General features: G+C 33.3%; 1 protein-coding gene across 6 annotated transcripts in view; it reads left to right on the forward strand.

Moving 5' to 3' along the window:
* The first annotated feature begins 681 nt into the window (after positions 1-681).
* Positions 682-17,286, forward strand: part of LOC110993120 (myocyte-specific enhancer factor 2) — a 50,435-nt gene continuing 33,830 nt past the window's right edge. For 4 of the 6 annotated variants that reach the window (XM_022259234.2, XM_022259235.2, XM_022259236.2 and 1 more), the window contains exon 1: positions 682-910. The gene's annotated coding sequence lies outside the window, so the exon portion shown is untranslated. The remainder of the gene's footprint in view (positions 911-17,286) is intronic. The other 2 variants (XM_022259240.2, XM_022259239.2) reach the window with 1 other exon arrangement.

Consider the following 17,286-nt stretch of genomic DNA (forward strand, 5'->3'; position numbering starts at 1 on the left):
AGATACGTGTGTACTTCGAAAATGTTCTTTATTTCGTAAGCCATAGGATTTTATTTAGTATAGATCGATGTGATTGTTATGAAATACGACGTGGGTGTTTAATGGTTGGAAGTTGAGGCCTGGAGACAGCTGTTGCCCCCTCGGGTGTACTAAGGATTTTGTTTACAGCCTTCTAATCACGTCGACTATTAGGTGTCATATTTATTTGGTACTTGTGCGTTTCCAACATATTGAAAGTCATAATACTGTATTGTTCAATCAAAGACAGGAGTGAAGTCAGTGCAGTAATTAATGTCTCGTTGACACCATTCGATTCTCTTTCAACAGTGATTAATTGCGCTGTTTATCTACGCCATAGGTATAATAACCTCGACTGGCAATCGCCCAAAAGTCGAATGCTGTCATAAAATATCTTCCTCTAAATCAACAAATAAATCCTTATAATTACTTAATCGCATTTCAAAAAAGTATCATACATATTTAATATGGGGAAATTTGTCGTCATTTTCTGCCCGCAAGCACACGCCCAAGCTGAAGAAAGCTTTGTAGGGCGGGCGACTTCCTCGACGCTGGCGCCTCTAGCGATTGCCGCGCGAACTACTTATCTCACGGCCATTGGCCGCCGGCTGTGACGTCACACGTCCACCGACCAATAGCAGCAAATGGTCTCGCGGCCGGCCGCAGTTCTGTCTCCGTCGCGCCTTTGCTCGAGTTGTGTTTCGCTCTCAGCCCCTGCCCCCCACGCCCCGCGCTCGACTCGCCCGCATTCTAGTCGTGGGTGTCACGCTGTGCAGTCCTCGCGTGTGCCGCTCAACTTAGTGCGCCGTTTGTGAGTGCTTTAGTTTTCGCTCGAGTGACAGTGTGACGACGAAAACCAGTAGCCCATCGCGGAGGATGTTAACAGCTCACGGTGAGTGATAAATATAAAGTCGGCGGAGTCTTATCTCCCAATAGGCGCCACGTGAACGCGCTCTATTTATAAAATGTAAACACTCCGCTAATTTGATTTGAGACGATATCGCAGTATTGGATGTAGTGCGGACACACGTCTCACAATCGTACGTAATAGACTGCGACGGTCAAGATTGCCGAGTTCCTGTAAGACGATCGTGTCGTTTAGCTGGCCTATTGTACGATATGTAATGAAATAATCTGTAGAATGCTGTTGCAGTCATTTGTTCCAACGATACAATAAAGTCGGCCGGTCGGGCTGGTTGTCGTCAGCACGATAACGTGACCTTGGAGCGCAGTGCCGCGAATACCGGCCGGCACTGGAGGCTCTCTGAAAATAATCAGACAAGGGTCGGCAATCGGCATATAGACATTGAATATTCATTGCGATTCTTAATAACTTCGTGTAGTTATTTTTTTACAACAAAAAAGTACATATCGGAAATAAAATTTATTCTGACTGCACAGTTGACAAAATTTAATTATCTACTATAATACGGGAGCTGGTCGCGCTTCAATTAAAGAGTAACGACTGTATTTAAATGACTAATAATGTTCAATGAGTAATTGTAATGAACATACCCGTCATTGTTCCAGAATCCCAACATATAATGCGAAATTTCTGTGAATTTAATACGCAAATCTTTGTTGAACAAAGCGTAGGATCTGTTATTTTCCTTTTGATTGCATGTTTACGGCCGGCGATTGCACATACTCATTACTTATACGTTCCTAGGAGTGTAGGTTGTGGATTTATTATATGTCAGTCTTGTATGTCCGGCTGGGTTACCTCGATATGGTCAGGTTCGAGCTCTCGGCCCTTGTCGTTCCACATACTTTCATCGTTGAATTTGTAATAATGGTCACTAGGTGCCTTGGACATAAGCACAATTAAAACAAAACATCACACCAACGCAATTATATTATCTCGGTATTAGGAATTTTATTGTAATACTATATCTTACTATAGTTTAATACGTCCTCCAAGACTCGCTGGAAAACAAAAAACTGCCAGCAAAAACAAAAAACTGGCGGCAAAAACAAAACTTTGTAAAATTATGAAGATTTGGGATTCTCATTTGCACTTACTCACACATGTTTGAATGTAGCACTTGGCACATTAGCATCACCATCTTTGTCCGCGTACATAAGATAACGTAGGTGTGAGAGGGACGGGTATAATTCGCATCGCGCAAACCGGCCATGCGAGATGCTCAGTCGTATCATAAATATTAATCAGGCGCTGCTGGTGTCAACAGCCACCGCGTAACGTGATATTGCCTCGATGCGCTTCTTGCCTAGTACTCGCCGTGCGGGAGCCAGACAAGTCTATACTATCGAAGGACATGACAATCAACAGACAAATAAGCTACTGGTGCCAGTCCGATATTATAATAATGTATGCAATTATATATTATACAATTTAATATTTCAACAGTGAATATAAACTGTTATAATTATATTTTCCATGTCTGTAATAAATATTTACGTAAATACTAAAAGACCTTTTATTTAACAGTGAATTCAATTCCTAAAGTAAAAAGGGAACGAATAATTAAAATTCACATTGTTATTCAGTGCAAATAATTGTACTGCAAATAATTAACCAAGTAGAAATTATGATAATACTTATCGTATGCACATCCGTTTGTGCTTACGCATCCAGCCATGACCTGCCCTACAACTTCATTGGTTTATTATATTAATATATACAGTATTACTTTTGCTATGTTTTCTTTCATTAAAGTAAAAGTAATCAATACATTTGTAAATATATATTTATTGTAATACATAATTATATTTCAAGCTAACTTATTATTATTTAATAAACTGAAATTAATTAAGTTATATAAAAATATACAATAACTTTTAGTTTAATAGCGTATGGATTATTATTATTAAGCAGATAGATTATTGTTGTCTTATTATAATTTTTTTTTGTCTTTTTGTATCATTTATTTCTAATGTGTAATTTAGCATTATTTGATTTGCTATTATTAAGTAAATACTTATTTAATATTAAAGTCTAATTTGAATCTTGTATGAATGTTTCATAAATCTGCAAATAGAAAAACAATTGAACATAAATAAAAAAAATATGTCACATTTAAATTTTGAATTTATTTGATCATTAACGGTAACATATATTCTGTCTCTTTATTCGCTGCGATCACTTACAATTGTGTGGGTGTGTAGATTAATGCACGTGTGTGCAACCCTTGAAGATGTTCGCGCTCAACTGTTTTCTTTTTTATCGACATTATTGTTCGGTTTATTACCAGCCGTGTAGGTTATACGGCCATGTTGTATTTCAGGATTAATAATGAATTAATTAATTCTATAATTAAAAATGGCCCGTTGTTCGAATATAATATTAAATTCACATCTAACGGATTTCATCTATTATATTCACGTTAGATCTTATACCAATAAAGTTTAGCTATTGTTAATACGATAATTTGCTACTACACAAAAAGTGCAGGAAAGGCATCTTTGTATTCACTTCAGATAAGGAAGCGCTAATGATTAGTGATACACGAGTTACGACCTTATTTTAACGATATAGGGTGCACTTTCATTTGAGTAGCTGTTAGGACTTGTTACTTATTTACATAGAAGCCACTTGAAATAAGAGTCACGAGTTATTGCGTAACAGCGGGAGGTACTATATCACCGAGTTCACATCGATTGTCAAATTAATTTATACTAAATAGTTTTAATCGTCACGCGCTTATATAGTTGAATTAAAGCGTAAAACACTTTGGTTTTTGAGAAAGAAAAAAGGTACCTATAGAAATCAAACTTCAAAAATTGCAATAAAAAGGAATCGTATTGAAATTCTAAATCTTCAGGATGTCCTGCGGCCCTGGTAGCACTTGACGATATCCCGTAGGAATTAGAAAAAAATAACTAATTTGCCAAAGAGACACGAAAATATTTCTGTTCTATTTTAACTACGTATTCATACTTGTTACATTTTTTTGTGAATCTATACAAAAGTTTAAATATTTTACTTTGATCTTTTGTAAGATTATTTGCCATCACTGTACGAGCAAGTGCTAATTGCGTGTACCTAGATAAAATCGATTGGTACAGTCGGGCTTTGAACTCACGACCCGGTTGAAAGTAAGCAATCCACACTTTTATCTTCAATATTGTTTTATAATACATGGCATTATTGCGTTTTCCACCATAATTCGTTCTTTACGTCAAATTAATTTTGTACGCATAAATTATTTCGTATCAACGAACTAGTGTTATCAAAAATTTACAATGTTAATTAAAAATATCAGTAAATGTAACATCTTACAATATTTTTTTATATAACATGCTGTCTTTTTATCATATGTGTAAAAAAAACAATTGCGGAAGCTTTAACGGTACCCTGCCACTAACTTTACCTTAACCTGACTAAAAAGGTGTTATAATTATTTATTGTTATTATTTAATTAAAGTTAATTATGTATATTGTGTGTGTAAAAAAGGATGTTTGTAAAAACCTTTCGTCAGTGTTCATTCGAATGTACAATTAGTTGCTAAGACATTCCGTTAGAAAACATAACCAAACCGGTTTTGTCATGAAAATATTTGTTTTAAGGTTAATTAATAAATTAGCACTTTTTTTATAATACAGGGAGAAAAACGCATTTTGAGAGGAAACCTTTTTGTTGGTGCAAAAGAGTTTTTTATAAAATACGTTTAGTGCTTTCAAGAGATGTAAAATTTTCATTGGCTCAATTATGATAACTACATAATTATGATACTTACCATTCGGCTGGTGCTCCCAAATCCCAGCTTCCTTCTTGTGATCAAATTCAGCTAAGGATTTATCGAATTGTCAATCCAACGTATTACTGATGGACTGGGATCTCTATTTTTATTTATTTATAATAATTGTAACTTATTTATGTACGAAGTTCTTCTGGAAAAATAAATAAAGATTATTATTCTCTCTCTACGAGGCATTGCGTCTCTGAGTTTTCCGGTTCGTATTACAAGGTACTTTTGCGAACTGTGGAATCGACTTCCGGATTGAATCCCTTCCCTTAGAGATACGACCCCAACTATTCCAATTTAAAAGTACTGCTCCCTCAAAGGCCGGCAGCGCACCCACTAAATTGTCCAAGACCGTCCCGTATGCCCCACTATTAAAAAAATGTAAGTCTGTCAATTCCCTGCTTCGATAATTCTGACGCATACTTATTGTGATAGATTGTAATTTCGAAATCTTCCGCACGTAGAGGCATGATGGATGACGGCTTATCAGTAATGATAACCTTAGTGTCTTCGCAGTGCACATATATCTGAGCATACATGCAAAAAAATACTGAATATATAATCGACATATATACCTGCGTCCAAATGAAGTAAAGATTCAATGATAACATTCGTGAATTGTAATATTTATTTAGCAAGATAACGATAATGTGTTAAGTCGACACGTGTTTGATTACATAATTCGAAAGTGACGTCATGTTGTCGTTTCCGGAGCAATTTTTGGTATATTTTTTGTTCGCAAATTTTGAAATTTGTTTACTGTAAAATGTATCTTATTATTGAGACAATAAGACGCAAATTCAAAATGAAAGGGAATGAAAACATTCTATTACTTTACTTATAAATATTATTTACTTCTTAAATCATTTATTAATTACCACTAGGTTTTATTATTGATGAGTTGGCGACTGTGGAGCAATTCTTATTTCTTGAGTTCAACTTAATGTGAGTTGGCAAGTGCATATCTATCTATACAAAGTTGTAGAAAGTTAGGTAGGTTACGATGTAGGTTTACTCAATACGATATAAATTCATGTAAAAAAATGTAATCAATTTAAATGTTAAATAATTTAATATCATAAATTATAAGCTTTACCAGGGTTGCAGAAAATTCTGAAGTTAACAGAATGCAACACAAATGTTGACAATATGATAACGCGACCCCGCATTGTCTTCACAAGCGTACCTTTCAAGGTGTTACGGTAATTACTTTCATTGTTTGACTACAGAGTCAATAGAGTTACAAATAACAATAAATTATAATAAATAGAGCAATCGACAATATTTGTTTTAAGAACGAAAGTTCGCGAACTATTTTTTTTTTCATTGCATAGTTGAAATAGTGAACATTAAAAGTTGAAACATTGAATATTTTCAAGATCGTGTTTTTATTTATTTCTTATCGTGATATTTTTACAAAGGACCTGATAATCAAACGTCTGCGATCGCACGATCTCCAGGTTTAGAGGTGCGCACGTCCATGTCACTAGACCAGTACTTCTCACAAATTCAATAGAAAATACAGGTCTTCATTCTTTACTTGGTAAACCCACTGTTGAAAATCGTATGCTGTCGTGTTGGATATGAATGAAGTCTTTCGGCTGTTTTCGGTAGACCTCGGAATCGTTCGTGTATTTCCAAGGTCGGCGGGTGTCCTCATTTCCACTGGGATCGATGGGTGCCTCACCCCAAAATTTTCAACTACTGCCACGCTTTTCGTGCGTTTTCAATGTCAACAAAATCGTTTGGTCTATATTGCCGCCTTCCGTTACAATTGGATATTACGAAAGTCTGATTCCACGGCGTCGAGCTTTTTTTGTTACGCTTGATTTGAGCTTAGTCATTGGATGTATGGTGTAAAAAGTTGATGCCTAAATTGTTATTTATTACTAACATTTGTTAACTTGCTACGTTGCAAGTTTTCTCTTTGGATTAGGTTATATTTCTAAATAAATGTGCATACAAAATTATATTCTAAATAAATCTAATATAAAAATTGTTGTGTTTACTAATGAAATAAAATATTTTTCCTGTGTAAGCCTTCGTTGAAGAAAAATTAATTTTTCACTACAGACTTTATTAAATATTCTTGCGCCGTTTTCTTGATCGCTCGTATAGAAAAACAACTGAATTGTGGTTGCCTAGCAACGGCTTAGCACGTCAATTGTCACGCCTTATCAATAGTCTTTATAAGAGCCCTTAATATTTCTGGCGCCACGTTGATTAAAAAAGGAATTTATTTAAAATTCTCAAAATTTCTTTAACTGTAAACTTTATACTTTTGAGATAGTAAAAAGTTAGTCTGACAGCTGTAAAACTCTCTTAAATGCTTATAATTGTAGTGTAATTTGATCTTTACAAAAGATATTATATTAAGAATCCCCTTTACAGTCAGGTCTATTACATTTTTGATAAGACATTGATCACAAAAATGCAATTTGATACTAAAACATTTATATTTTAAAATGAAATCGTGTTATCATTAAATTTGAGTTGGACTTATCTATTATCACATTAGAAGCCTATGATAATATTAATGTAAACTATAAGATTTTTATAATGGTTTTTTTATATAATTAAATTATATCCAAATTACTTCACAAGTTAATTATCTTTTACTGAGTAATTTTGTCATAATATATAATGATTATAATTTAAAGTAGCTAGAGAAAAAGAATCATTAGCATATATTATAACATAAAGATGTCTGTTAAACTGAAAAACAACGACCAAATGATATTTTTTTATTTACAAAAATTATTAAGTTTATAATTTTAAATAAATTTAAGTCTGTTTAAATTAAATAACCAATTATTTCTTAATTTTTGATATCAGTCTGTTTTCATTATGTTAAAAATATTACGCAAAAATAAAAAGTACATATATGATTAACATACATGTCTTAGGGCCTGTTTCACAATGTCCGGATAAGTTCCAAATAAGCTATTTGTTACTTATTGGTATGATAATTAGTATTTTTGCGTTTCACGACTGTCAGAGAGCGCTATACGTCATGAAATTCGAAGTATCTTATTTGGAACTTTTATATTTCGAATAATTTATGTGTTGCATAGCTATTTGGCACTTTATCCATACATTGTGAAACAGGCCCTTAAAATTTTTGAAATTCCAATTAAAAGTTTTTCTTAATTAGCGAATGAAACCGCTTTTATTTTAACCTATTCGTCACATGCCACTTGTCAATAACCATATGAGAAATTTTTAATCAATTAGTACTAGTTTAGAACATCTTTCTAGTCAAGTTAGTTAGTTAATGCCCTATAACCCCTAGGTGGGGCAGAGGGCGTCCACAGTGAGTCTCCATCGCGTTCGGTCTTGAGCCTCGTATTTCACCTCTCTCCAAGTTCTACCGGCTCTCTTTGCCTCGTCTGCTGCTACGGCGCCAGGTTTGCTTGGGACGGCCCCGGCATGTTTAGAACATCTAGCTATCTAAAAAATAAAAAAAACAAGGTTTAACGGCACCGGCAAAACATAATAAACACGAAGAGAAAAAAAATAACATCGATTCATACATTATAAAAACTAAACGAAAATTGTTATTAAAGGAAGAAATATGGATATCCAGACTCACTTAACAGAATATTCAATCTGGATATCGGTTAGTTTTGGGCAAAACGCGTTCTTGAAGCAGGGAGAATCCCATTACTAGTTCGAGAAGTTAGGAGGTCTGATTCCTGATTCTCCGGTCGTGTCATCTGTAGACATAGATTTTTCACACACAGTCTAAACAACCAGTCTCAATAAGGCGACGTATATTTCGTTGGATATTTGAAAATATATTACCGTTTCATAGATAGCCACTGAATTATAAAACTAGAAGATTAATAAGCTGTTGATATGAAACTCAACGTTGATAACATGATAACTGTGTACTTCCTCGTTTGGTGTATTGCAAAACTGCATTGTCTGTTCACTTCCTTACCCTGACCTTGACGCTCGAGTGAGGACAACCATGTTTTACCTTTACCGGGATCTACCCATAGACAATTCATCGATACATACGGCGTATTTTAATCATTAAAATTATCTATTATGTTTAAATAAATAGTTTTTATACGAAGATTTTCAATGTCGTTTCGTCGACTGTATACGTCGTTTCGAGTCCTTCAAAAAAGTTTATAAGAAACCGTTAACCGGTGCGAAAAAATGTAATAAATTTATGTTAAATAAGTTTTATTAGAATACGCAAAAACTAAAGTCTAAAATCTGAAAAATACCTATTACTATGAAACAACAGTCGCACATACAGTTCACTTCAGTACTGCCCTTTGCAATCCTTGAGCGTGACAATTCTTTTAAAAGAGATGTTATGAAATATAAATAAAAGAACTGATTCGTTATTATACATACTCATTATGAAAGTACGTCGAAAAGCAAGCAAGCTGCAACGGAACATCAGGAAAGATTTATTAAAGTATGCCCCCTGCCACCATAACATGCGTTTAAATATACTGAAATATATCGTATATAATGTGAGATTTTTACGTAAAATAGATGATAATAACTAAACTAACTAAATGTCCTAGTCGTCAGTGTGTTACTATGAATAAAAAAAACACACTGACGACTAGGACATATCATAAAATGATTTATCTAATTCTCTTCAGCGCAGTGCGAACTTGAATTTGGAATAAAGCTGTTAAAGTTTGAATGTTCGAAATTCAAGTGTCTGCCAACCGAGTTCGCTTCAATTAACGAAAATGATTAATATTAATCTGCGAAGAACGTTGGCGCCCACTCATTGCACTACTTGATACATTAATCCTTGGTTATGAAGTCCTTTGTCAAAAAGAGTGGCTATTGGGGCATGGGCATAAAGTTCAAATTCGCCCCGGCATTCTATTGGCCAAGGCAGTTCAAAACGTAATAATTAAAAAAAATGTTTGATTCACTTAAATGCCCCGTTTTTTCATTTACATAGTTTATATTAAAATTTATGTAATCATAGGTATATATTTAAATTTATTAACATAAATTTCCTTTCCGATCAATATTAATTATATTATCGTATTTAAATGTTATGCGTGTTACACAATAAATATGCCAAATAAAATTCAAGGTAAAATTAATGGTTTATATGACATGTTTAAATGGATGAACGATAGTTATTTAAACAAAGCTAAAACAGGAATAAAAAAGGAAAAATAAAAAGTGCACATGAATCACGATAGTTTTAGATTAGTCTCACTGCTCACATCAGTAAGTATGAAAGTTAGGGTTACGATCTGGACAGGTAATGTTTGGACAGTAGAGATTTGAGAAGGAAGATAGAGAAGAAGCCAAGCGAATAGGGACGTTAAATGAATTCCAGAGACCTTAAAGAATTCTCCAAGAAAGGAAGATTTATGATATAGTTTTTGGAACAGCCAATGTTACAGCTGTGGTCTCCCAAATTTTTTTAATTTCTTTTGAGATAGGTAGGATTTTTAGGATTGAAGATATGTAATGAAGATGGGTAACAAGACTCGCTTACGGAACGCAGAGATATGAAAATCATAAAATGTCCTCGTAAAGAACAGAAGAGAATAGACGTAGTCTAGCAATGGCGGAAGGAGAGATTGTGCCAGTGAGAAAATTACTTAGACGTCAAATCAAATCAAATCAAAAATCATTCATTCATATAGGTAACATAATATACACTTATGAACGTCAAAAAAAAAGAAATATACATTAAATGATTCTAATTTTACATATACTGCCAGTTCTCAAATCAAGGGCGTAGAACGGAAGAGAAGAACTGGCAATAAACTCTCCGCCACTCTTTTTAATCGCCAAGTTTTTTTCACAATGCTTGTAAGGAGCTGCATCCATTACACCACGTCGAAGGGTAGCAAATTATGTAACTGATTGTCCTAAAAATAAAATGTCAAAAAGTCTTGTAATGAGTATTTAGTTCTATTACAATTATGTATCTTCGTAAGTGCAAATGAGTCAACCATATTATGTCTTCAAGTTAAAAGTAAAATCGGATAACTAATCTTGCTTAGGGCAATTCAAAATTATATTATGTGCAGACTTAGGCATGTATTCACTTTTATTAGTGCGAGTGCAAGTGATTAGTAATTGAGGATGATTAGTGCAGGTGTATAGTGCAAGTAGAGTTTATTTCAGTAAATAATAATTTCCTTTATTCCCTACTAAAATTAAATTAACTTAAGTCCATGTCTTTATTATTTACTCCAGAACTTGACCTGCGACGGAGTGAAGGCTTCTAAATTCTTCCACTTATTCCTCGCCACAATTTTCCATATTCAATCCCGTTTATTACATCTTCCCAAGTATCTAGTGGTACCCTCTTTTTCCCCACTTGCTCATTACTATAGGTACAATTGTTACATAATTTGCGTCTGAAAATAAAATCAAAATACGAAATCTTGAATATAAGGTCAATACTATAATCACAATGTACAATTAAATCGCTTGCGATGATTAATAGGAAATTAAAATATTGTAGGCCATTTCATATACATACTTTGTCCATAATGATACAAAATTATTGAAAAAAGATATTTTTAATTTTGTTTAACATTTCCGGATTTTATTCTAATTTTAACTTTTGTTCCATATATGTACATGTAAGACACTATTTTTAACTTACAGCGGAAACGAGAGGTTTGCCTTAAGTTTAAAGACCTTAACATATTAATTAAAAATAAATACCGAAATTTTTAAGGACACAAATCGAGCCTTTTTTGTAAGTTGCGAAAATTTTCGACCAACAACCATATATTATATACACCTTACGGTAAAGCAACAGTTTTAGTTAGTAGTAGGTTAGTTGCTGATCTAAAACTATACTAGATAATTAACACTTTCATTTGTAAACATTTTTTTTTACTTGGGGGAAATTGCGCATACCCTTCCGCGGCGCGAATGTGTGACTCGCTACTTGCAAATAGCAAGGGTAGATTGGGTCCAGTACTTGCATCATCATCATCATCATCCCTTCTTTTAAACGCCGTTCATTCGTGAACCAGTCTAACTGCACTCCTTAACTACCACTACTCTTTCGTCTCTGACAAATTGTGTTGATGCTGTGACCAACAGGTCTTTAGTTAAAAGTATACAATTCGTTTAATGTTAAAACACATTTTTTTATTTCTTTCGCCTATGTGCATTCCGCCTCTTGGCTTTTATCAAATTTTATTAGTTTCGTTAGATGATTTTGATACAATTAGCCAATGCAAATTTTCCCTCGGTAACTAAAAGACAATTAAAAAAAACTGTTATAATTGGCGCCATATAAAATCATCTACACCATGTCTGGAAACTTTTGCATACCCTCGTTGTAAGAGCGCATGGCATGACACAGAATAGTCTTTAAAAAATCTATAAAATCTAAGTTGAATTTTTCGCATAGTGTCTCACATATAAATTGCAAATTATTGTATGCATAATTCATTAAGTTAAAAATCTGACTAGACGACCTCTAGTTTTAGGTGGCAAAATCAGTATTAGCTAGAATTGCGGAAACAGCTAAATCATTTTTTGTACGTACTTCACGGTCAATGACGACTTGCGGCCTTGTTTGCCGAGGCACGTCTCGTCCGAATAGTTACATAATAAACATCGATTAACTCTAATGAATAATAAGGCACTCGATTCTAATCGAGGCAGGTTTAAAGGTCAATGGGATAGGTAGAACTAGTGTCACTAGTTACCTTATACTACAGTGGTTCATTAATAACATACTTGTACTATTATTTTATATATATACTATATCTCTATACATACATATATATATATATATAATATATATATATATATTATATATATTCTCGTATCACATGTTAGTTCCCATACTCCTCCGAAACGGCTCGACTGATTCTTATGAATTTATTATCCATATTCAGTAGGTCTGAGAATCGGCTCTATTTATATTTTAAAATCCTAAGCGATAAGGGATGTCCCCCTCTAAGTAATTTATTTTTTGTTTTTATTTTTTTTATACTACAATAATGTTACCCAAGATGTGAAAAGCAAAGCTTTCATCGCATCCGCTGCGAAAACTATTGATGATAGAACAAAAAAATGGTCCACCATATTAAAGAACATCAAAATCTACCAAAATAAAATAAAAAACATCCACCAGTGTATAGCCGAGACTGGACAGGCCGATAGTGAATACGTTAATCTAATAACAGAGAATAAATCACATTTGTTACTAGGTCAGTCCTTTACTTAATAAAAATATTAATTTATACTGAAAAATTATGCTAATTTAAATAGCAAATACGATGTATGAAGGCCGAACATTTTAAATAAACAAACATTTATTATTTAAAAGAATGGCTATGAGGAATTTTGACATTCCATATTCAAACTTCAGCGTATTAATTGCCATATACAAATCATAAAATCTATAGCTCGATAAATCTGTTTGTGCAAGTGTTAGTAAACACGACCGCAGATAACCTAAGCACAGATACCAACAAGACTCAAGAATTGCATAGAGTCAACGACACATGAGTAACATTAGTATTATCAGACTCGTCATTGGTCGGCGACGTCCGTGTATTTTTAGCCTAGGCCACACTAAAAATAGTTCACTGTACAACGGTTATTACTGAATTAATATTTCTAAAAATGGATCGTCTACGCGCGAATGATAACGCGACCGAGACCGATAGTAGCGTATGACGTGTGGCGGCCATCTTTGAATGTTTGTTTTCTTTTTTGTTTAGTGTTGTTACATGTTTTCGGCCAGTTGTAACAGTCTTTGAACTTTTGAAAACTATATTAACAAAAAACTATTTACTTACTTAAAAGGTTTCCAAATCTTACAATTAGGAAAGAAAATGTAGCTACTTAAAATGAATAAATACTTTTTTATTATTTTTAATAAATAATAATATATCATTTTTGTAACTAAGTTTGAGCCGATTTGAAATAGATTAAATTGTATTCTTTTCTATTTCACTCTCCGTAATAACCTTGAATATCAAATTTCAATTTACCAATTGGTGATAAGAGCGAAGCTGTATCGCTGAATTTAATAAGATAGAGTCGAGATAAAGCAACTTTGTAGTACACGAGTAAAAAGGTATAAAATCTCTATTGGAATTAATGAACATTGACATTTATGTATGTATAGTAGAGTTCAGATTGGCGTGAAGACACTCCCATGCGATAACCTGCCCATCAATCGTTTTTCCACATAAACTGGTAAACGGGTCACTTGCCTGAAATGATCTTTACACACGCATTCAGTATTTGTACGGTTATTTAATAGATTTATTTTGCACAAGTTAATCATTGGAAAAAAATATAAAATTTTATCTTTGTAAACATATCACGGTTGTCTATGATAACACGTGTTTGTTGATAACCTGGCCTTGCCTTTAACAATATAGATACATCATACGTCAATTGCCAGCTGTCAGTGATTCCGACATTATCATTATCCCTAATACTACTGGGTTTACGTAGACCCTGGATGAGCTGGATAAATCTGGAAAATTTGGGGATAACTTCATGTATATTTCAAGTTTTCTCTCGTTACTGCTCAATTGTTTTATTCGTTGTGTGCATAAGCAATTATATTAATTGTATATATTTAAATTGTAATAATTATTGTAAATTGTATTTTTGTAAATTCCATCGTAAAATATTTTCTCAAACCATATATGGTAATGTCGAACTAACCATAATTAACATTATATCGAGTACCTGTCGAGTACTTTATGTAATTTTGAATTAATATTTACGGACGATTAAACATGTAAAACTTATTTTGACATACGTTTTCGAAAGCTTTTACTCAAGGCCCTGATAAACCTCTCTTGTCAGATCGCAAAAAAATTGTATCAGATATCATTCAAAAAGGTTGCGTAAGTAAATGGATACAGTTCGTGATATTTTATGTAATTGATACTTGGAGGACGTAAAAACAAATTTAAAGGTATTTTTTTTAATTTCTTTTTTTCGGTTTTTTTAAACGTTTTATATAAAAAGGGTTAGGAATTCCTTATGTAACTTAACAACTTAGGAGTCAAATTATTAAAATTTAAGCCGGAAACCGTAATACAAAGAAACTTTATCATCATCTATATTTCGACTCAATGTCCAATTCCTGGGTAGCCACTTAGAGATGCCTCAAATCCTAGTATTCGCTAATTACTTATATATTATTAATAATTATTGCAATTTAAATACCCTGGAGGTCGACATATTTCCCTGTATCTTAATTGTTTGTCGGAACCTTTGACCTGCAGATATGCCTCGGCGAGAAGAAAATGTCTTGGGGACTCTTCAGACTAATCCTTAATCTTGTAATATACGGAGTCAGCTTGAAAAAGCCCGAGCCATGTGATATTATCGTTACAAGACGAGTGGCGCCACTTATAATGTGCGCAGCGTAATGTCATCCAGGACATTAGTTAATTGATCCATATCTCAGCTAATGATAACTGGAGGTACATACTATACACTGAGGTTTCTCTGGTTTGAAATAAATGAATAACGATTAATCATATGTAATAATGAGGTAAGAGACAGTCTTAAGTAGTCTAGCAGCAGTATATGTTTATAGCAATTTTCCTGGTGATTAAACCCTGGGTTTGTTTCAAATACAATATTAAGTAAGGCGTATGAAACCTCAATTCTGATATAACAAGTGATTAATTGCTACCCTTTTATTCTAAACGAGAAGCTTTTTTACTTGTTTAGAATAAAAGATAAACCGGAATTAATGTGTAAAAATCACTTCCGTTTCCTTTCCCGACTTCACCTTCTACAATTCTTATTTAAAACACGTATTAATGTAATTTTCTTGTTTCAGGTATGTTGGTCACGAGAAAACGGCATTTATTAACGTGTATTAAGGTTGTATTAACATTTTCCTTTACGTATTGTATTGTATTGTTCTGCTGTAATTACTCTGTCTTTGTTCACAAAAAAGAGTTTCCGGAAGGAACCAGTGAGTGTGCTATGTTGCTATATTGTGAATTCAATTGACGTATTCAGACGATATAAAATACAATCTCTAGAAATGCCTGGAAAGGTTTTTTTAAAACTTTAATTACAAATTATATAGTTATGATTTTTTTTGTTCTCCTGCCATTGTGTCCAGGGACCTTTTCCATGGTTTATATTGTTAAAAAATACATAAAGTCGAAAGACAACGAGGCGACTGCTGGTGTCGTATATTTATGATTGGTTAACACCATATCTTGGTAAATTCTCTCACGACATAATGAAGAACAGAAAAGCAAACTTTGGATTTTGCTTGGACAAACGTCCATACACAATCTTCTTTTGATCGATTTCTCATTGTAGAATACAAGCCTGAATGACATAAAAGAGACTTGACTTATGAGTTATGACTCCCGTAAGTCAAAATCAAAAAATGTATTATGAAAAAAAATGTATTACCTTAATACTAATATGAAGCGCATCACATCTGCCCCTCCTATTACCACAACTACATAGCGATCACGACTGCTCTGTCAAGAGTGTAGCGGATAAAAAGAATACTAATATAATAGATGTTTATGACATCTTAGCTAATCGCGCACGAAAACAAAAATTAAATTACCTCAAAATTCCTTTATGTGGCGTCAAATTCCCGCATAGTTTGGAACAATGCCCTTACGTTAGAACAACTGAACATTGTTAATCAATTGACTCACAAGGTTACTGGGTTACTAAAACGTGTGCCATAATACATTACATTTTATGCTTCATTTAAATTAACAAAGAATTATTTTGAAGGTCGCGTACAATTATGGCAATGTGAAGAAAATGTTTTACTTAGAAATTTATTTCTTTTGACATCATTTTCACTGATATAGACACATATAGGCAAAGGTGCCGTTGATAACTAACTAGTTTTTAAAATGGATTTCTCTGGATATAATCTCAAGGTTAGGTCTACTTGTTAGGTAACTACTTAAAGGTACAAGGTTGATGCATATAAAGTACAGCAATAATTTAGTGGTTTAGCGAGTGATTTTCAGCCATAAGGATATACGTGTTGATTTCCAGCTATATATTTTTTATGCGTGCGGTTGACGCTAGTGGCGGAAAATATTATGAGTAATGTGTCCAAAATGGTTCATACAAATGTGAACAAGATAGTCTATTATCGCATTTAAATTATGAGACCATTTTTTGAAAACAAAATCCAAAAACTTACCTTGATTTCATTAATTTATATTCTGTTATTGTGGAGTTTCTTTATCATTGAAAGTAAATCGCCGTATAGGGGCACAATTAAAAAGTCGCGAATTACGATGTTGTTTCAAGTTTTTTTTTTCGATTTGAAAGTACAAAGAAACACACACACACACACATATTCTACCACAAAATCCTACTTCACCGTACCTCCTGCTGATACAGTCTTCGACAATTTGAGACAAATCTTTGTTTTTAATTTATATTATTATTATTTATTACTAAAGATGTCATGTGAATCGTGGGGTAATTGCAGCTCCTAACAAACGTTGTGTAAAACAAAAACAAAACTTGGCGATTAAAAAAAAGAGGTTCTTGCCAGTTCTCCTCTTCCGCTCTACGCCATTGATTTAAGAACTGGCA

Source organism: Pieris rapae, chromosome 20 (genome assembly GCF_905147795.1).
Source record: "Pieris rapae chromosome 20, ilPieRapa1.1, whole genome shotgun sequence".
NCBI classification, from domain to species: domain Eukaryota; kingdom Metazoa; phylum Arthropoda; class Insecta; order Lepidoptera; family Pieridae; genus Pieris; species Pieris rapae.